We start from the raw sequence: 23,203 nt of genomic DNA, 5'->3' as shown, positions 1-23,203 counted from the left end.
ATTAAATGATAAATACCATTTAACAAATTCAGAAGATTAAAATAAAGTTTTTAAATTTACTTTTATTTTATGTATATGGCTGTTATACCTGCATACCACCTGAGTGCTGGCTGTCTACAGAGGTCAGAGGAGGACACTGGCTCTAGAATTATAGATGGTCTTAACCTCTCATTCATTTCTGCATAACATAAAACAAAACAAAGCAAAAAAACTTGTATTTAAGATGTTAAAGGTTATCTTCTAATCAACATGATTAAAGTCATATTAATAAAACAGATACCTAGTAAAATTATTGAACTTGAAAAGTAGAAATAGAAATACTGATTAAGCAAAAATTCATAAATTTTTGACACAAAATTAATTATTGAATTTGATATAAAACTATACCATACTTCTTAACTTTCAGTAATGTTATTTTAATCAATATACTATTTACAATAGATATATTAAAATTTAAAATGAAATCTTTACTTTAAGAACAAACATACCCATTCCTAAAGTTATTAAATTAAATTTAGGTGGTGATTATTATTATTTGAAAAGTAAGATTTAATATTCTAAATTTGTAACATTTTATTTTTTTATTAAAGCATAAAACTAACTATATGGCAGCATGATCTTGACCTCAGTTTGCCTTCTGTATCTGTGTATCATTTTATGATTTTAACAGACAATTACTTGCTATTATTTGAATCTAACTTTTCAAAATATTTTTATAGAACACTTTATAATGAGCATTAAAGAAAGTCCCATAGGAATTAAAGGTCACTTTTAATTGGTTTTACTAACTTGATGTGATTAATTTCATTATTTTTACATTAAACAAAAAGTAATGAAGATCATTATTTTGCTAGTGTATGTAATTCTGTTACAAATATTACTTTGTAAATTCCTAAAGATGAAACCTCTCAGCTAACAGGTGATTAATAATGTATTTTCTAAATTATAGATACAACTATATTTAAATATAATAAATTGATAGCACAAATGTAAAACCACATTTATTAACTCAGGATAGATGATCTATAAAAGTGGCAATATTACTAATGATTTATAATACAAAAGTTGTTTTATGTAAAGATATTCTTGATAATAAGCAAAAGTAAAAAAAAATTTACTGATAAAAGTAGAGTAGCCCTTAATTTAACCAATTATATAACTTATTATACATTACAAAAACAATTATAAAACAAAATGATTGAGTGTAAACTTAGTTATTATACATATTTTTCAGACAGATGCTAGTATTGAATTTAGAAAAATTTAAGGACTTAGTAAAGAAAAAAATTAAAAGATGCCATTTTCTCAGACTTACAATAGAGCATTAGACTTCTCTGAGCATTACTCAAAATGTAGGGAGAAAGACAAAATATCTACTCTAACCATTCTCTTTCAATACTGTGTTAAATGTCTTTGTCAATCAGTAATTAAAGAGTGATAAATAACAGCAGTAAAAATGTCAAAATAACCCTTTTGATGATAATATTCTATTCATGAGAACCTAAAACTCCATAGAAATACTCTGAGCTGATGCAAATCTTCAACAAAATTAAGAAAACAACATTAACATAAAACTTAATAACTTTATATATAAACTTCCAAAACATTAAGGAAACCAACCCAGTCTTAGTAAGCACAATACAAATATGATACATGAAAATTCTCTTCTAAGTAGAGAATGCAAATCTTCTATGATGAGAAATGTAGACACCACAAAAACAAATTGAGAGAAACACGAAAAGACATAAAGAACTCCCACAATCAGTGCCTAGAAGAATTGAAATTGTGTAAATGGCCACACTACGCCCCCCCCCAAAAAAAATCCACAGATTCATTGAATTCCAAATGAATATCCCAGGGATAATCTTCACAACATAGATAAAAATCTAAAAGTTTATTTCGAAGTGCAAAAAAAAAATCTCAGACAAAGTAGTTCTGAACAAAAAGAATACTCCAGAAGTATTATTATAAATTACTTAGAGCTATACAACTGAATAATAGTAAAAAAAAAAATAGATTAAAAGACCCATGTTTAAGTTTAAATGAGAAAGATCTGCAAATGTTGACATCAGAAATTGAGCTTTCTTTTTAACAGACATTGCTAGGTTGTGGAAGACTTTGGAATGCTGGACAAAAAGGGTGGAAATTGTAAGCAGGCCTTAACACGGTGCACTAGTATGAGTGAGGAAGAATGAAGAGCTACAGAGAACTATAGAGGAACTGTCTAATGATGGTTCAGAAAAAATCAAGTATTTTTTTTTTTAAATGTGTGGATCTTATTCTCCCTACATGTAACTGTAGCACATGGTTCCTGATATGACTTCTTTGTGATGGACACTTGCCTAAAGTGGAAACTAAAGAAAAGGCACAAGAATCAGAATCACTCAGTCATGCATTTAGAAGTGACATAAAATACTAAATTTGAAGTCATGGTATATACATACAGAGCCAGTGCATATCTGTCCAGGCATGGTATAGGCCATTCAAATCTCTTTGAGATCTTTGGGTTTTGAGCATTTTGCTATAAAGGCATTATTTTCTAATCATCCTCTATCTCCTCTGTCTCTTTCAATATCTCAACCTCATCCTGTGATCTCTGAGAAGATTTGATAAGAATAACCCATTTAGGGCAGAGTGTCCCAAGGTTTCTGTCTACATTAGGTTTGACCATGAATCTCTGTATTCGTCCCCATTCATTGTAGCCAGAAGCTTCTCTGATGATTACTGAGCAAGTTACTAACATGAGTATTTTATTGCTACTTTTTTTTTCAATAGTATTTTGTTTTAACCTGGATTTCTTGGCAATCTAGTCTCTGGTACTTCGTCACCCAAGCAGTATTGGGTATACTAAAGTGGATGTAATCCAAATCATTTATTTAATTAATTTTAAGGTGTAAAGGGTGTAAGTATATCATTACACCCCTGCTGGAATCTCTAAATAAACTATCAGGTAAATAATAAGGTTTTCCTTCAGGCCAACAGAAACTATTATGCAGAAAGAATGTCCTTTTTTTTTTTTATTTTATTTATTTTTTTTTTTTTAAGAATGTCCTTTTTAAACAGTTTTGATTGAAGGCATCTGAAGATTGCATAGTTTATTATATAACTGGAAGATTCTTAACCTAGCAAAGTGTCATGTACAAATTTCAAGTTAAATTTATTGCATTTAACCCTGTGTTCTTATACACATATAACGCAGATGATGAATGAAAATGTGATGATGAAAATGGTGGTGTTCCTTTACTTCAATCTATAAACTTTCCAGATATCTAATTATGGCATAATGTGTCATTTTAAGATTAATCATGCTCTAATTTAGAAACAAAATTAATAAAATTGAATGGCATAATTGATTTAAGTAGTTAATTATGTCTCGATTTTGATAATTCTGAATCTGGGTTATTGCGTTTTAAATACAGGGATAGTATCTAACCAAATAGGTGTCACTAATTAAAATGGAAATCTAAAGTAGTTCTCTAATGTTTTACATTTTCCTCCATGAATTTACTGATGAAACCATGGTTGGAAATACAGATCAGTTGTGCTTTTAATCTAATAAGTAGAATTACAGTAGTATTATTCATTACACACGATCATTAATCTCATGATGCTGACAAGGCAATAATGACTTATCATCACCCAGTGCCCTATACTCCAGCTGCATCATAATGGCAATTCCAGTTCTACATGAGTTTTCGAAGGAAAAATACTGAGACCATGGTGATGCTTTTCTTCTTAATATTTGCTAGGAATATGAATAAAATAGAGAAATATTTGTTTACATACAATGAATATCCTAGTTGGTTTATTATTATCCATATAGTATATAACATATAGTTTATAACATGAGTATATTTTATGATAATTCATATAACTTTTACATATACTTTTAAGATTTTGTCTAGCAAATTGTATATCTTCTTTGAAATGTGTCTCACTCCATAGTCTTGGATAGCCTAGAACTTGAAATGTGTACCAAACTGAATTCAAACTTACAGTGATATCTGTATCTCTATCTGTATATTACAAATGTCATGACTCTTGACAGGAGATTTTAATTACGCAAAAAATTAGAATCTACTTTAAAATGTATTCCTGATTTTTTATATTGATTGGAGCTTCCTAATATCATTGAAAAACTATTTTATTTCAGTTTACTGGTGAAAATATTAAGAATATAATATTATTATCTCATCAAAGCACATATATATTTTAATTATAACTTAGTATTTAACAGTACCTTATGTAAAGTTAAAACACAAAAGCCATTCAACCCAAAATTAAACAAATAAAAATCAAAAGAAAGTAAAATCTTTCAGAAACCACAGTAAGTCATCAAAATAATTCCAAGGACAAATTATCTCCATCTTCAAAAAATCTATCTTGTTCCTGCTTCATGTTCTTCAAAAAGAATGGGGTAAGTCCTTCTTCTGACAAGCAATGCTTATGAAAGAGTTAAATATAGTATCACATATTAATGTTGTATCTTTCCTCTAAATCTTTGATTGCTTTGCCTAATCCCCAAATGACTCCTATTCCATCAGTTTTATGTTCAGAGTTTAATACAATTAGTATGCAGTAAGTTCAATTCAATCTCATTCTAAGCACAGTAGTGAGTGAAATCATGTCCATTCTGTAAGGATCTGTTTATTTCACAGCTAGCAAGAAATCTCTGTGGCCTTTCTGTGATGCAGTGCCTTCTCACAGTTTTGAAAGCCACTTCCCCAAAGAAGCATTTTACACTAGCTAGGGATTTTTTTTAATTACTTACTGAAATTAAATGCTTATGTTGCCATGGATTTGATTTGCCATTCTTTTTTTTCCCCTATTAGATAAGATACAAAACTCTTTGTACTTTAAGTAGCTTGTGTGAGTATCTATAGCTTCTACCCTTATTATTGATTTTATGTCTTTGAATGAATGAATCTTCATTTTGAAGAAGTTTTAAGGTTTACATATGAACTATGGGCACATGGTAGAAGTGTAACATCATGATAATAATCCTTGGCCTATTGGGAAAGTTATATTCCATCTAATTTCCATCTCAAATCATCACTTTTTTTTTTTTTTTTTTTTTTTTTGGTTTTTTGAGACAGGGTTTCTCTGTAGCTTTGGTGCCTGTCCTGGAACTAGCTCTTGTAGACCAGGCTGGCCTCGAACTCACAGAGATCCACCTGCCTCTGCCTCCCGAGTGCTGGGATTAAAGGCGTGTGCCACCACCGCCCGGCTAAATCATCACTTTTTAATTGAGACATTGGAAAGGTGATTTTGATCTCAATCCCACCTATTTTAGTATCACATACGATGAGGCTAAAATGTGAAACTTAAGAGAGAGAGAGAAAAAAAATAGCAGTTGACCTTTCATTGTTTTCTGTATTTTATATCCACCAACTTCAATTTTTCTACTTAACTGATTTCTTCTTATTTCTAATTGCATACATTTGATGACATCAATTAGTGATGTTCTATTTGTCTCCCAGACTCAAAACTTATCTTTGAGAACATTCTTAAAAATTTGTGTCTGATGCAGACTTGCCATTTTTAGCATTTGCAATGTTTATTTCCATGTTTCTTCTTTCAAAATGTGCACAATTTTAACAGGGATACTTTCTTTTTTTCTAAATATGTCATGTTCTTATATTCTGTTTCAAGTCGATTTAAATATTTTAAATGAAAGTCATTTTCACAGTTATATTACTGCTAATATTATTTAATTTATTCATTTTTCATGAAAATGAGATAGTTTTGAATGTACCATAGGTAAACAATTGAGTCAAAACTACATTTAAAAATTAGCAGATGCAGTCTCTTTTTTTCTGCTTCCAGACAACACAAAAGTGTAATGACAGATATAGCACTTGTTTATTCAAATAATTGAACTCCATCCGCATAGCTTTGCTGAAGACTAAAGTAATCATTGTATTTGAGCTCTTTGTCACCAGTGAGAACCTTATAAATTCCAGCATCATATATTGATCTTGTCACATTAATAATATGTGCTGAATGCACAAAGTTAATGGTTGTCATATTAGAACCACTCAGAGAGGACAGTGAGGTATGCCACTGCAGACTCCGGAACAACCTAATGACATTGCCGTGAAACCCAGTGTGTTTTATGGTACAGCTGCAAGATGGGCACAATCCTAGTGCCATTATCACGAAAATTACTCTGAAAGTCTGCCTTTCTGGATGTAAGGTTTTAGCTATCATCCCAGGATCTATTCAGGTGGTGTGGTTTCTCTATATGTTCTTGTTTAATTTAAAAGTCTATGTTTCAGTATTTATTCCTTATTTATTTAGAGAAAGATTCGTAAAATTATAAGAAACATTCATTTCAATATATTTTCCTATATTTTCTCATGTTTGGTTTGTTTGGTTAGTATAGACCTGGAGCAAAGTGGAAGTAGCTGCCTTCTCTCTATATATAGAGTGACACCTGAAAGTCTTTTTTTTTTTTTTTTTTTTTTTTCCATTGTGGTCTTTTCATTGCCTGTATCTTCATTGACTGTATTCGCTCTTTAAAAAAAAAAAAATAGATGCTTAGTCAAACTAAAATGCATTCCACTATAAAGTCTTCCTTTATTGTCTCTGACAATGCATCAAATTGTCTCAGTAATTCCTTAACTCCAGTCATTTTGTTCCTTATGTAAACAGACATTTACCCTACTATGTATACTGCTTAGTGACAACATTCACATTTTTACTATCAATCCATATCTTAGATTAGATGATATATTAAAATAACTTATTCTTTGCATTTCTCCATAATACATATCCTCCCTGCTGTGAAATCATCTGGTCATGAGTAGGCCCTAATTGAATCCAGATCTTCTCTTAAAAATATTTGTTATATAGAAAGGTAAAATGTGTTTTCATTATTTTTAATTTAAAGATTTATTTTAACTGTATTAGTAGGGAAGGATATGTATGAATATGTCACGTGAAAGAAGGTGTCCTCAGAGGCCAGAGGAGACTGGAGTTCCCTGGAGTGGGAGTTACAGGAGGTCCTGAAGCTGCAGGAGATAGATGCTGCACAATGAACTGCACACTTATGCTACAACAGCAGGTGCTCTTAGCTAATGAGCAATATCATAGACCAAAATGATTTCATTTTATGCAGTGATTATATGGTGTGCCTTCCAGAAATCTCTTTAAGCATGACATGCTTATTCTACCAGATGCCAGATCACTGGAACAGTAAAGCAGGCTCTCTCTTTATCATGTCCCTGTTGTTTCCATAGGGTTCACATTCAAAATTAATTCTTCTTTTTTTTTTGGCAATGACCTACATGAGAATGGTTACTTTATATGTTTAGACAAAAGCCTTGCTCTCCTATCTTTCACAAGCAAACACTACAATGTGATCTGCTAGAGTTCAGAAGTCGAGAGACTCATGGCTCCATCCCAAATACATTGCAATCCAGTTTTCTATATGTTAAACCTTGTCCTGTGCATCCTTTAAGCATTATTCCTGAATTTTCTTAGTAATATATTAATTCCAAAGTCTCCAATACTTCTTACTGGTCAGCCTACATTATAATTAAAAGTTGTTTAAGAAAAAGTTTACACAGTGTGTGTGTGTGTGTCTTGAATTGACTTTCTTGCCAATTTGCTGACCGAGTAACACTTACTATGGCTACAAATTCAGCATTTTTATCCTGTAGCACAAGATTGTGAAAATAATTCATATATATATATATATATATATATATATATATATATATTTTTTTTTTTTTTTTGGTTTTTTCGAGACAGGGTTTCTCTGTGGCTTTGGAGCCTGTCCTGGAACTAGCTCTGTAGACCAGGCTGGTCTCGAACTCACAGAGATCCGCCTGCCTCTGCCTCCCAAGTGCTGGGATTAAAGGCGTGCGCCACCATCGCCCGGCTAATTCATATATATTTTATGACTGGTAAAATTGTGAGGCATGTAGCTACAATAACCAAAATCCTAAGTTACCAGATGTTTTTTCAATTCACCTGTGAAAGACAATAGGGAGTAGAAAATTTATTATTTCTCAAACATATTACAGGAAGTTAAAATATTGGCAGGAAAAATCTGAATGAAATTTCCTGGACATTAACGGCAGAAAAGCAGAGGATAATGCCTACAGTTTTATTATATGGATAAAGGCAGTGGGAATTTCTTCAGCCAATGGCCTTTGAGATGCTGGACCACTTTGGGTGTGGCCTTGTGTAATGTAAAAACAGATGTAAAATGTGTGCACTCATTCTCTTAGCTGCTGGATTCAGTTCACATTCCCCGCTTGTGCAGAGGACTGTTGATCTGTGAGTATACCCCTAAATAAAGAACCTTTTATTTTAGGACAGACTTCAAAGCTACAGAGAACCCCTGTTTCAAAAAACAAAACAATCAATCAAACAGACAAAAAAGAACTCTTTATTATACTTCATTCTGAGCTAGTGTGAGATTACATTATTGATATCCTCTACAGATAATAAGTTTCAGGAGTGTGGATGCAAATAAACTGAGTGATTGCAAAGTAAGCATAATACCCAGGCATTGATCTCCTGTGTTTTACAATAATCCTGACATAGCCTGGAGGTAGTTGTGTATGCCTTCAATCCTAGCACATGTGAGGCAGAGGCAGATGGATCTCTCTAAGTTTGAGACCAGACTGGTCTCCAAGAGCTAGGTTAAGGACAGACACCAAAGCTACAGAGAAACTTGTCTCAAAAAAAAAAAAAAAAAAAAAAACATGCTAGAACTTTATATTATCCATGTCTGTGGCTCTATAAATAGTTGTTTGAGGACAGGCATGGGTGTATGAGTCTTTGTTTCAAAATTAAAACAAATATAATAAATAGTAAAAATAGGTCAAATCCTCAATCTTGGTAGAATTTCTGCAGTTGAATCAATGCCTTTTGAAACATTTAAAATTAGCTGGGACATTAGTGTAATTAAATCATAGACAGTGGGGAAAAGTAACATCATCAACGGGAACATAAGCCACAGGTTTTAAAACATTAGTGCTGATATTTTCCATTTTTGTCATTATCCTGTATAATTTTTACAAGAAACTCCTATTCCATACTGGAGGAAGCCATGCATTTGATGGTATCCATGCCGGAGTGCAGAGCAGATAGCTCATTTTATGACAGAGATATTGTATAACAGATGGCTCCTTGTATGACGGAGACCTGTTCAACTCCTTGCTGTGTGACAGACAGCCTGCAGAAAGATTCCACATTATCTTCTGTGATTCCAAAGAAGGATGTCTGTCTCTCAGTCTTTCCTCCCTTTGCCTTGTTGCTGTTGCTAGTTACCTTTTTGTGGTATTTTACTCACAAAGGAAATAGTGAAGGGATATTATTGGGGTATGGGGAGCAGTTCTCCCCAGAGTATTTTGGAGGGCATGATGCTAATGGAGAAGGATAAAAATTCTTGTGCTTCTTTCACTCCTCCTCAGCTTAATTGTGTCCTGTTGACTGCGCTTTGGATGACAATGATCCCAGGAAATACTTCACAGTAGATGGTATTAAGAACTTACTAGTACTAGTAGACTGACTGCAGGAAACTTGAGAACATCTAGGAAACTAGAGCAACGGTTAAAGCCTACACTTGGGCTTAGAATAGTAGTTGTCTTAATTTCTGAGAAACCTAGGGGCATTGTGCCTACAATTAAATCTGCAGGCCTCAGTTATGCCATATATCATTTGCTAAAAAGAATTTGGTATGTCCCATGAGAAGCAAACTCTGTTAAGAAGATGGACTGGCTTGATTCTCCTCTACCACATATGGGAGCAATCAATGCTTGTTATGTAAAATTGGGGGCAAGTACAGCATCAAACCTCTTTAAGAATGAAAATTGTTCTTGCTTTATTTTTCAGGACTCAATGTCTGGCACCATATGACCACAAGGAAATGGCTAGACCAAATCTTAGTGAGTAGAAGAAACTTGTTCACTTGCTAATATTAGGGGTCAGCTGTTTCCTGTCAAGCCATCATGGAGGGGTGGTGCTTTTTCAATGAATAATTGATGATCTATAACTAACTATGTTCCCCGTGCATGGAAGGTGAAAGTGGGTAAGAGCTATGAGAACTATTGTTAGGTAATCTTAAAAGTTCTTTGTGAATTGATGATGTAAAATCTAAATTTAAAAGCCTTACTTCACATATGGTTTTATTATTGTAAAGATAAATGAGACAGAGACTGAGAGAGAATATATCAACACATCCCTGTGCTTGTCTTCATTCTTTCCTGTTAACTCTGTAGCTCCTCATCAGGGCACAAACCCTGCTAGAGCTAGAACCTAGCACCATACAACTATCTTTCTAAGAGTTTTGGAATAGAGGGATTGCCTCTGACACAGAAGGAGTTGTCTTGTTGGTATTTTAAAGGCAGGTGAACTCAGAGATTATATACCACATTCTTAGTTAAAGACAGGGTTACTCTGGGTGTTTGAATTCAGTTGAAGTGACTAATGAATCTTTCCTTCCCCTTCTTATTTTAGCATACTTCTTATCACACTGTCCTCTCTGGTAAACAATTTTCCTTGTGATGGATTTTCTTCTCTGAAATTAAAACTTAGTCTGCACTCCTTGCAGGTTATAAGGGCTTATATGGGATAACACATGTTACATTCACTTTACTCCTCCAATTTTTACAATTTGTTAACAGAATTGCAAGAGTTCTTCCTGAAAATGTTGATGACTCCTTACGTTATTTGGTTATTCTCATAGTATTAGAGCCCCTATTGTATTAGTAGGCATACGTTCTCAGAAGAGTTGTTGATGACTCGTGTCACAGATAATATCAAAGGATGATTACATTTCTTTCTGCTAGTGAGCACTTCATATTTTCTAACATTATGAGGCTAGGCATTAGGATGAACTGACAAGGTCAGTATAAGATTGAATTCTCTGTAGTCTATAACTATGTATGTGATATCTTTAGCAAGAGGGGTTTATTCAAATACAAAAATATAGCTAAGAGCAACTGACACAGACCACAGTGTTTGGGACTGTCTATTTGGGTTTGTCTGTGAAAAAGAGGTAAACAACTACTGACACGGAGATTTTTGTCCAATAACCTATGATATATAATAGTTCCATTGTTTCCCTTTTATTGTGTAACTCCACTTATGTTTATTTTTTTGGAATTATGATTAATACAAGGGTTATTTACTTAGGGGAAAACTTACAGATCACCGTCCCAGACAACAGCGCTTTGTGCAGCCAGGAATGAAGTCTAAGAGCTGGAAGCCAGAAGCAAAAAAAAAGAGAGCAGGGCTACTGCTGCTTTATAAAGCAAAAGAGACCACTCCCAATAAAGGCTGTTGGCTGAAGGAGCAGAAGGAGCTCCCGCAGCACCTCCCCTTTTGTTTATGTAAGAGTTTCAAACCCAATACAAAACTATATACACTAGGAACAAATATCAAGTAAAAGATTAGAATTACAATCAGCATAAACAATATTAAGCAAGGAGCATATGTTAAATGTTTTAATAAACATTCTATCCTAAAGAGTCTAAGTCTTGTACTGGAAATGGCTTGGCTAGATCATAAGAGGACAGTAACTATGACTTTCTAATCTTCAACGTCATCGAAGGCCTGAGAGGGGAGATAATATTACTTGAGCAGGCAGGAAGGTCTGGAGAGATGGCTCAGCCATTAAAGGCTAGGCTCACAACCAAAAAACTATATATTTAATTTTTAACAGTTCTTAGTTACAACATGGCTTTTAAAATTTTGTATATTGTTCTTATCCGCCTGAACTCACTTCTTTTCTACTGCCTACCCATCCCATACTCAACTTACACAAACCCATCTCTTAATTAACCTGTGTTCTAAAACTTTTATTTTGAGATGCACCCCTTAAGGAGATTGGATATTCATGTTTTGATGAATGAATAGTGAACATGTGGTATCTATACATGTTGTAATGTTATTAAGCTGTAAATATTAATGAAATCATAAATTGTGCAGGTAAATGAATGAATAGGAAGTAATATTTCTCAGAAGGAGAGCAGGAGATCCAGAAAGACAAAGAGCACATGTTCTCTCTCATATATGTGTGCTAAATGTATTACTCTTTTTAATTTTTATTTATTTATTTGTATTTGTGGTTCTTCTGTAAGAAAACATGTTTCCACTGAAACTAGTGTGCTAAGCCTCCATATAGATGTTAGGAACTGCCGTCAGGTCCTTTTAAGAAGTGACAGGTGCTCTTAACTGCTAACTTCACATACACATGTATAAAATATTGCACTTTTGAACTTGTTTCCTTTAAGAATGCAATATTCAAAAGTTGGTAAATGGTTATCCACAAGGATGTGGGCTCCATGTAAGTTTAAAGAATAGAAGTAATATTGAAAAGTGTTTCCTTATTTGAAATATGTTAGCTATCCTCATGCTGAATAGCAGTTATCTTGGTGTTCATAACATACTCATTTGAATACCAATTTCTCTATTCACTATGATATATGGTAATTAGTAACTATTTATTAATAAAAATAACAAAGCCCTATGAATTGTAAGTCCTTAACTAATATATAAAGTGCAAAATATATAATAATAACACCACCAAACAGAGAGATCTAAACTTCCTCCACTTTATAAGCTGGGACTAAGTTCCAGGTTCTTTTTTTATATATTTATTTTATATTCTAATCATAGATCTCCCTCCTACTCCTTTTTCTGTCCCCTCTCACCTGCCCCCATAGCTCACCCCCTTATCCACTCCTCCCAAAGGATAAGGCCTCCCACGGGGAGTCATCAAGTTCTGGCAGATTAAATTGAGTTTAGTTTCTTAAAGGAAAGCTATTAATCGACAATACCCTGACAGAAGGGACAAAGAAAAAAAAAAAAAAAACATGTACAAGACCTCAGTCAGAACAATGTCCAAATAAGGACAGTTTCTGCAACGCCACCCCTCTAAACCTACCTGAGTAGTTCAAAGATAAAAAAAGAACAAAACCTAAAACCTCAGTCTACCAGTGTAACTGCTGCCTGTTTAAACAATTATGTATGAGATGACCTAACTGTTCCCATTCCTCGATTTCCCATAGTATGCTTACAATGAGTCTGTATGCTCTACTCTGGGCCACGATTTTGTACAAATGGTTGACCTAGCATGCTGATTATTTCCGCAAAATAAACACTTTGTTCTTGCAACTATTCAAATTTGGGATCTTCTTCAGCATTTCTCAGACCCTTACACAAACAATGTAATTAAAACTGAAATTTATGAAAAGAACATAGATACATAGATATGTCATCCTTCTAGTCTAAACAACTGATTAATTTTCAAAGTATATCATCTTTCTGCCCAAGTTAAAATGGCTATGCTGAGCTGGGTATATAACATAGCAGTTTAAATTTCTTTCGTTTAGTTTCAGGCATTAATGATATACTTTATAGAATTTTGTTTCAAAGACAGGTATCAGAAGATGCCAGATGAAAGATACCATACTACTGTAGAATGTCTTCAGTCTACCTGCTTAATTTTATATGCTTTGCAAATTCACTTATGCAAGGAACAATCATGAAGGACAACTTGTTTTGATTCAGAATTAAACCTTGAGGTAAAAATAAGAAAATATTGCTATATATTATATTTTATCAATAAGTACTTAAGGTAATATGTCATTGATCTTCCAAAACCACAATGAACAATGTATAATTAAATATTTAAGTGATTTTTATCTATCAGCTGAATACATGTAAATTATTTCAAATAAGTTTATTTTTTAAAGAAATATAAATTAAATTAACTTTTCATAAGTTATACTTGCACTTTGAAAGAAAGATAAAACAATAAGAACTTTGAGCCGAGGTGTAGAAAAGAAAGAGTACAAAAATAAGGCACTGACTAAGTCTGTTTGAATTAAATCTGGAGCAACACATTTTAAATAAGCAATAAAACAATTTAAAAGGTACTTTTTAAAGCATGGATGGGTGGATAGGAAACAAAATAAATTCCTAAAGGTTGAAGCCTTCAAGAAAAAGTGTTAATCTGGAAGAATTAGAAAGCAGTAGCACTATTCTACCCTTTGAGAATACTTGCCTCTCTGATGGTCTGGAGTGGAGACTTTAATGAGCTATTTGCACAAAACGCAGGCAAAAACAGAAAGGTTTTTGCCAAGATCAGAGCTAGAGATTTAAGTCTAGACCCATAAATGGGCCTGAAAAGGGCAGGCTAATTGCTTGAACTGAAATAAATTCTTCTACAGAAAGAGCCATGTTAACTCCTAATGGTCTTCTCCTGGGGATTCCTAAATAAAACTGTAAACTCCTGCAGGGGATTTGAAACTACTTTGGTAGTACCAGGCTACAACTCTGTGATGTAATTAAAGTAATATTCACCTTGGTTTGTAGTTACATAGTAGGAAAAAGACATTCATAATGATTTTGAGAAATTTTTATTTTAAAATTAGTCTGAAAAAAGTGTTCCTTTGGGAAAACATCCAGAAATATTGCAGTTTGTTTGTTTGTTTATTTATTTATTTATTTATTTATTTTGCTTTATAAATAATACCATTCAAAATTTCCACCTCTTCCCTTTATCCCATTCTCCTCCCACTTCCCCACTCATACTCTCGCCTCCTCCTCCAGTCCTAAGAGAGGGCAGGGTACCCTGCCCTGTGAGAAGTCCAAGGCCTTACCCCCTCTGTTCAGGCCTAGACAGGTGTGTATCCAAACAGACTAGGATCCCAAAAAGCCAGTACATGCAGTAGAATCAAATCTCAGTGCCACAATCATTGGCTTCTCAGTCAGCCCCCATTGTCAGCCACATTCAGAGAGTCCAGTTTGATCAAAGCACATATCAAACCCCACACACTAATAGTAGGAGATTTCAGCACTCCTCTCTCACCAATGGACAGGTCAACCAGACAGAAACTTAACAGAGAAATAAGAGAACTAACAGACATAATGAATCAAATGGATTTAACAGACATCTATAGAACATTCCACCCAAACAGCATTTCATGTTCTAATAACATGCAAAATATTGGTCATGTAAAATATAATATTTCAAGTAAACAGTAAGAAATTTGTGTAGTGTAGACCCATCTAGAAATACAATTGCATCTAAAAGGGCAACAATACAAAAATTGATAGCCGTAGAATCCTATATCAAAAAGTATATCATATACTTGTGATAGAGTTGGGACTCAGAAATGAAACAGTATCAAATAAGGAAATATTCTTTCTTTAAATTAAAGATAAGGAAAATAGCCTGTATTAAATTGTACTGAGTGGGAAACCACTGAAAATATTCTAAGTTGAAATTCAAGTCACTCTTCTTTCAGAGTTCCTTTAAAACATAAAAATAAAGAATTCCAACTTTTCTTTTTATCAACTTAATAAAAAAAGATTAACACAAAATCTAGAGACCTGAGAAATCACTGCACAGCAGGTGACAACAGCTGCATCATGACATATGATTTGCCTGCATGACAGGTGCACGGGTGCTGTGGCAGACAAGGTCCAAGGTCACTGCTGATGCCCTAACGCTGCTGCTGAGGGACAGCATGAAGTCATACTCTCTGAAACACTCACAGTCTTGTTTGGGACTGTTCGGACTTTGATTTCTAAACCTGGTTTCCCAGCTTCTAAGAAATATTCTCAGCCTTTCCACAGTAGCATTTCATTCTTTACAACCAAAGCCAACTTCTCTTATAAGAAGCTCAAAAACTTGAAGATTGATACAATTAGTTATTTCATTAAAGTTTTAACAATTAATTGACAAGAAAATTAAATCTTCTGCAAAGTTTATAATCATAAAAAACAAATAGGAGTTTTGATTATTGAAATCACTTTAATAGGTATTTCTCTAAACATTTTACATTAGTAAAGACATCCAGACATGGGATGTTTATTCATTTTTATAATATTTACCTTTCTCAAAATTGACATTTATTAAGATAGCATTTTACTCTTTTGTTTTTGTCTTACTCAAGGAAACATAAAACTCATCATATGAATTAAGTGCCTATTTCTACTGAAAATGTATGAGTGTATTAAATATATTATAGTTAATATATAATATTATATGTCTCTGACTCTCTCTTGGTTTCTCTTTCACTGTCTCTCCATCACTGTATGTCTCTTTCTCATCTCTCCACATTGAGAGGGTGGGTTTTTTTTTTTTTTGTGTGTGTGTGTGCATGTGTGTGTGAGAGAGACAGATAAAACACAGAGAAAGAATGAGAGACAATGGAGGGACAGAACAAAAGAAGAGAGAGAGACAGAAAGAAAGAGGGAGACACAGAGAGGGGATGAAAGGTAAAGGTTTGAGAGCTTTCTATATTAATATTTTGAGAGGGAGAGATTGATTCTCATTGATACAGAAGCCAAAAATATTGGCTAATTGGCCCTGCTAATAGGTGACTGTCTCTCACACCCCAATGATTTGAAGCATGTACCACGACCACACACATTTTTAGTGGGTTTGATAACTGAACTAATCTATGCTTGCTAGAAAAGAACTTTACCTATTGAATGTAGCCTCTTCCTCATTAGTTAACTATTTAAATAATGAACCTCTTGCTTTACATGAATAGAAAAATTCACATAGTTTATAACTTCACCATTTTAAAATTCAATTTTCAGAGCTGTTATTTACTAAAAAAAGTATGAAGCTAAATCACCTATAAGCTTAAATTTAAATTATACCTCTTATGAAATCATAATTCTTGAAACTTTACTTGTCTTAATTTTATTTGTTCTCTTACTCAGAATATGGAAATACTTCTCAAATGTGTGTGTATGTGTGTATGTGTGTGCAGATAATTAATTATTTGCTGTAATTTTAATAGAGAAAATATATATTCTGTGAGCCTTTTCCATTTATTACTAAGAAACAAGTCTCTAGCCCAAAAGATCTGTCAGAGTTTCAAATAGCACAGATACTACCTGTTTTGGAGATTTTTCTATCCTAAAGTTTATATTTCCTTTATTTCTGAAGTCTACTAATCAGCATTTGAGGAATTCTAGTGTAGAAACTTTCCTATTGTATAAACAAATGTCTGGGCTAACTAGTGAAGGGTGACTATATGTTCTCAGGCTGATATTAGGAGGGAAAGGAGAGTTTATTTTGGTATATTTCCTTACATATAGTACGACATTATGGATGACTAACAAGTTTACCACTGCTAATATGTACTTGTTGCTAGGAGAGAGACTGCTTATTTGTCCTGGCTGCCTGGCTAGCTTAGCCCCAAAATAACCACAAAGAAATTGTATTCATTAAAACACTGCTTGGCCCATTAGCTCTAATTTCTTATTGGCTAATTCTTACATCTTAATTTAACCCATTTCTATTAATATGTGTATAGCCACATGGCAGTGACTTACCAGGAAAGATTCTATCTGGCATCCCTCTCAGGTGGAGGATCCATGGCTTCTTCCTGACTCTGCTTTCTTCCTCCCAGCATTCACATCTGTTTTCCACGCCTACCTAAGTTCTGCCCTATCAAAAGGCCTAAGCAGTTTCTTTATTCATTAACCAATGAGAGCAACACATAAACAGAAGGACCTCCTACACACCATGGACTGATTTCCTTGAAGAAAGAGGTGGCAGTCAGTGAAAAAAAAAAAAAAAAGAAAGAAAGAAAAAAAAAAGCTTACCACTTTTAAAATGGATTTCCACTGAGAAGCTGTAAACTTTGACACCATAGTATTGGAGCTGAGCAGGAAACAAAATAGCACACAATGTAACATGTCTACTTAAAACTGTCCAGGCTCTTTATGGAGACAAGAATGAACCTCAAATGAGACATGTAAAGTTTAAAGCATGAGACATTGTGATCTTTTAAAAAAACTCATAAGGAAGTGGCTAAAATACAGAGCCATGAGAAGAAATGAAAAAAAAAAAAAAAAAAAGAGAGAGAAAATGAATGCAAGTTCTAAACGGGTGGATTATGAGCCAGAATCAGTTGCAAGCGTGTTCTTTTAGGCCTGAAAAACTGTTTTTTTAAAAAGGTCACGAAGATGACTGCAGCTATGTTAAATTAGTTAAGCTCTTTGGTGCCACAAACAGATATTTGCTTACACCTGGCGTTATTTCCAATTGCGAGTGAGTTGCCTACCCTGATCTCAGTTAAGTTTGTGAACTGAGGCTTTAAATGCCCTCATTACCATGTTTTTTCTTGAATTAACAACCACCATCTAAATGCTGCAGCTCCTCTTGGCTTCCTAGGGCTTTGCACCTGTGCAGGTATAGCGGCATCAACAGCATTCTATACTCTATTTTCTTTCCTTTACCATTTTTATTCAGAATCAGACCTTGTGTTTAGTCCAAGTCCCTTGAGGATTTTGCAAGTACACTATTTCTGTGTGGTTTAACACTCCTGCTTGTCCTTTCCAGTGTCAGGAAAGCAGTGTTCTTACTGGCAAGAGTTAGGAGAAAGAAACTAAGAAACTTTCTATCCAAGCTTAAGTGCAGGGAGGATTTAAAGTGGTTCCGATTTTTCTTTGGACTGGACTTTAGCCAGCAAACGATTATTTTTTATGGGGATGCTAAGAAATAGCTCAGAACAGCTGTAGGTACTAAAATAGAGACAGGAACTAACTTAATAGCACCTTCCATATCATGAAATCTACCACCACCACGCTGGAACTTTGGAAAAGTATTTATGAGTGAACTTCCCTGAATCACTGATCCCACTTTTAGCCATCAGTGGTGGGCCCTTAGAGGTTTCCCATCCACTCAGCTCACTCAGCCAAGTTTATGAGATGTGACAGGTTTGTAGTGTGCAAGGAGAAGGCTGCTATTTATATAGCAGAGGGTGAAATCTAACTGCAAACTTAAAGAGAGTTTTGGAAAGCTTCTTTCTATTTTTCTTAAGTTCCTGTAGTGTTTTTATCGGGTGTTTATCGGACATATCTATTCCGTTATCATTTTCTCTGTAGGTAATAGATACACAATTAAAGAAATAGGTAATGGCTTATTTTAAACAATGTATTCTGTATGATAGTGCATAATGGTGTTGTGTCCCTAATATGAAGTGAAGGTTATAAGCAATGTCTATTAAGTATGACATAATAGCTTTTTTATTTGATTGCTCAGTATTCCAGTTACTGCAATAGCTAATTTCAGCATGAGTATAACATTGTACTTTAAATTATACCTCACACAACAGAACAAAGGCAAAGCATTTTTGAGAAAAAAATATGTGGCTTTTATCATATGAAATTTATATTTAAGAAATATAAATATGAACTTGATGATCATATATTCATACCTACTTTATATATACATATATGTTTATATAAGAGACATGCATAAATACAGCATGTTCAGGCCATATATTTATACATGTATGTATGTTTCATGTGTTTCAGGACTGACCATTTGGTATTGGATAAACAATTTATGTGCTCTTAACTGGGGAAGATGATTTCTCCTACACTCAGTTTTCCGTTTGCGTCTGTATTTCTATGTTCAGGGTTAAGACGGCAAGAGCTTTCACCATTCACATAAGGATGTCTACTAATGTTATAGTCTTTTAAGGTCATGTTTAGGTAGCCATACAGGTGAGATTTTGGGGTGTAGCTTCTAGCATTTCTAGGAGCAGACCCAAATTATAGTGGTAGATGCAATTTGTTGTACTTTGATATGCCCCTCCAAAAAGATCTTAGACTTAAGTTAAAAATTGAACATTTTTCCTAGAACTTATATCATGAAGTATTTGCATTAGGTGATATTACAATGTTCTTTAAAAGCATCTCACTTCACACCAAAGATATAAAAATATGGAAAGACTTTTAATAAAGTAGACTTATGTAGCTAATTAACTGTCTTGAATCATGTAATTTCCCAAACTAGGTGGCCATAATTTTCATCTTTCCACATCAAATTATTAGTGTTGCCAATCAAACCTCTAGAGTGACTCACAGAATATATAATTTACTAGCTTCTTCTGAAGGATTATTATCATTACTTCCCCAAACCCCTTCTCTTTATCTACAATTGCCAACGTCGATGCTATTTTGGTACTTTTCTTAACATAAAAGGGGTAGAAGCTAATTTTAGTCACTTTATCAATTTCTTCATTATGCCTTGACAGTTGATTATTGAATTAATATTTTCACACTGTATTTGCTTCGAAAAGACATTTTTGATGAATGAATTAATACTAGGTGTTAATTTATTTTATTTCCTGTCTTCCTATTAACAGTATTAGGTAGATTATATTGATTGCTATATTTTATGACAAATATATAAAGGTCTGTGCATATCTGGGACAATATGCAATCTTTCTAAACATTAAGGATATGTGCAACCAATTGTCTTTATTTAAGACAAAGAAGTTAATATCTTATGTGGGATTTCCCTCTGCATGCTGTGAATACCATTGGTTAAATAAAGCATCTGTCTTGGGCCTGGCAAGGCAGAATAGATGTAGATAATGGGGAGGGGAACTAAACTGAATTCTGGGAGAAAAAAGGTGGAGTCAAAGAGAAGCCACGTAACCCTGCCAGAGAGAGAGCCAAACCTTGCCTGTAGGACACAAGCCTTGTGATAAATATAAAATAATAGAAATACATTAAATTAAGATGTAAGAGTGAGCCAATAAGAAGTTAGAGCTAATGGGCCAAGCAGTGATTTAACTAATACAATTTCTGTGTGGTTATTTGGGGCTGAGCAGCCAGGAACAAACAAGCAACATCCTACAACAAATATCTTTATATTATGCCACTGTGATGGATCTTTGTGGGCTCTGTGGTCTCTGAATATTTTTAAGTCTAAGGTGTATAAATAATACACATCACATATTTTGCTAGGTAACACATTCCTGGTTAAAAAACATGTTTCTTTGTCCACTTGCCTAAATATTAGGTAGTAACTGTTACACACTAGCTCACAAGTATGAAGAAACATCACTTTAATTATGTCCATAGTTGCACCTCAGAGGAGGACATTATATTCTTTTATATTGTTTGCCCCAAGTGCAACCAGAATAATTCATACAAAAATGAATGACCCTTTCTGCATGTGACATAATTTATACCAACTCAGTGCATAATTTGCTGTAAAACCTCATAAGAAGATGGACTTTCCTATCTGCCTGAACATCTATTGATGGATTATAAAACATGACGATCAAGTGAAAAGATTTAAAAAATCATGAGAAGTGTTTGTAAAACTGCTGCAGTATCAGGAATATAACTCACAGCACTGCCCACCTTAGTGTTTTAGGTTACAAACACTCAAATCCAAACTATTTAGACAATTTATTTTCAACTGAAATGAAAAATATAAAGCTAGTCAGCATTTGTACAAAGATCTTCACATTGCAAATAAAATAAAAACATAATAACACTACAATTTTTAAAAAACACAAATGTTAATTTTGTAACTCAGGCTGTTTGAAAATGAAGTACTCATCTCTCTTCTAAATAAATAATGTTATGCTAATGAATTTCAACAACTTCTCAATTTCCTAAAAAAAATATAAATCACTAGTTGTGTTGATATAATAATAATATTGTTTCTTATTTTTGTTCATGATATTTCTCTTATGGACTTAATTTAGTAATAACATGAAAATAACTACCATTGTTGTCACCTAAAAAATAAAATGAGTTTTAACAAAAGGCTCTCTTTTTTTCTAAAAGAAATGAATTGTGTTACAGAGATGAAGTACGTAATTGAGTATCATTCTGTTCTAACCATTTCCATGGCTTCAAGGAAGCCTGGAGCCAAAGTTACTTCCCATATCAGACTTGCATTCCTACTGGTGAGTAATGTCACTGTACTTGCATCAATCACTAAAGCAGTCTTAAATGAATCTTACTGCTTCAACAACATGTGACTTTGGTTTTACTTCTTTTAATCATCTTGTGTATCTTGTTTTGATTCATTCTTCTCTAAAATTGAAAATATGTGATTTATTTTTTCATCTACTGTTTTATTTATATTTTGTATTGTGAAGTATTTTTTTAGAAATAAAAAGTGATTTCAAAATGAAACAAATAGCACTAGAATACTTTTTGGGTATATACACCCCCTGATATAATTGAATTGGAAGCATACTATCATGTAAGAAAGCCACTTAAAACAAACAAAAAAGTGTTGATGACAGTCAAAATTTTAGTAAAGTTGGTGACTAAACAAAATATGGTTATTTACTATTTTTTCACAGTTGACAAACTTAGATGGACTAATATCAAATCTAACCACAGGATTTTAAGAAACTTTTGAGAGCATATGATTGTTTTTCAGTTTTTACATCTTTTTTGCATAACGTGTTTTAAGAATAATGAACCACACTATTCTGAAATATTTCAGTGAATGGTGTCAGTTCCCCGGTAATGACAGGGGATGACAGTTGGCAGTTACCAGAAGAATGATTTTTGTGTATTATATAATTCAATTTGTCAAGGTTTAAAGGTGATAAACTATTACCAACTAGTTATTTGCTGTGTTGCATGCATACTTCCCAATGTAGCATATAATAATTGCAATTAATTCTAATCAACCATTGCTAAAAATGATTGACTTAGGTAGAACTATTCCTTTGGTCTACCTCTGATATTTTATCTTGAGTGAGTAAAAGTTAGGTCAAATATATTCATGAAAATATCTTCAGAAGGTATTAACAATTAAGACAGAAATTTAGGAAAAAATGATATGCTTCTCACTTTTTGGTTAAAAAGAATGTTTTAGAGTCATGATATTTAAATGAAATAGTATTTGTTTGAATTTATCTTTTCCATTCAATTTTCTCTAATCAATATGTTTTGAAAGATATTATACATAAAATATAAGACAAAATCACCAAAAAGTATTAAGACTACAATAGGGAAAATATGTGCATAATAGTATATTGAGGAAATTTTAACTTATAATAAATGAACCTTTGCTACTGAACTGATTGACATCCACTGTGTTTTGATTCTGAAATGTGACAAGGACCTTCTCATAACAAGAATAACCTTGAAGGAGCATACATTTATTTGTTTGAAAGATACAATTTTTTGCACTAGTCTCAGTGATTGTATCTTCTTGTTCATTTCTGGACACTATTTAGAAATATTTCAGTATGTAAAATCCTTAAAAAATAAATTCATGGTATGAGCTTACATTTCATCCTTCTTTAGTATTATTAAACTACCTGTACCTTTTTGAAAAATGTTAATAAGTAAAACTTTCTATAACTTTCACATATCCTTCTATGAATTATACATTAGAAAATACTGTCAATTATTAATTCTAAAGACAATGCATTTTCAT

The sequence above is a fragment of the Chionomys nivalis genome, chromosome 12, assembly GCF_950005125.1.
Source record: "Chionomys nivalis chromosome 12, mChiNiv1.1, whole genome shotgun sequence".
Classification (NCBI taxonomy): Eukaryota; Metazoa; Chordata; class Mammalia; order Rodentia; family Cricetidae; genus Chionomys; species Chionomys nivalis.
The sequence above is the reverse complement of the archived record's forward strand: the minus strand, read 5'-3'. Positions refer to the sequence as shown.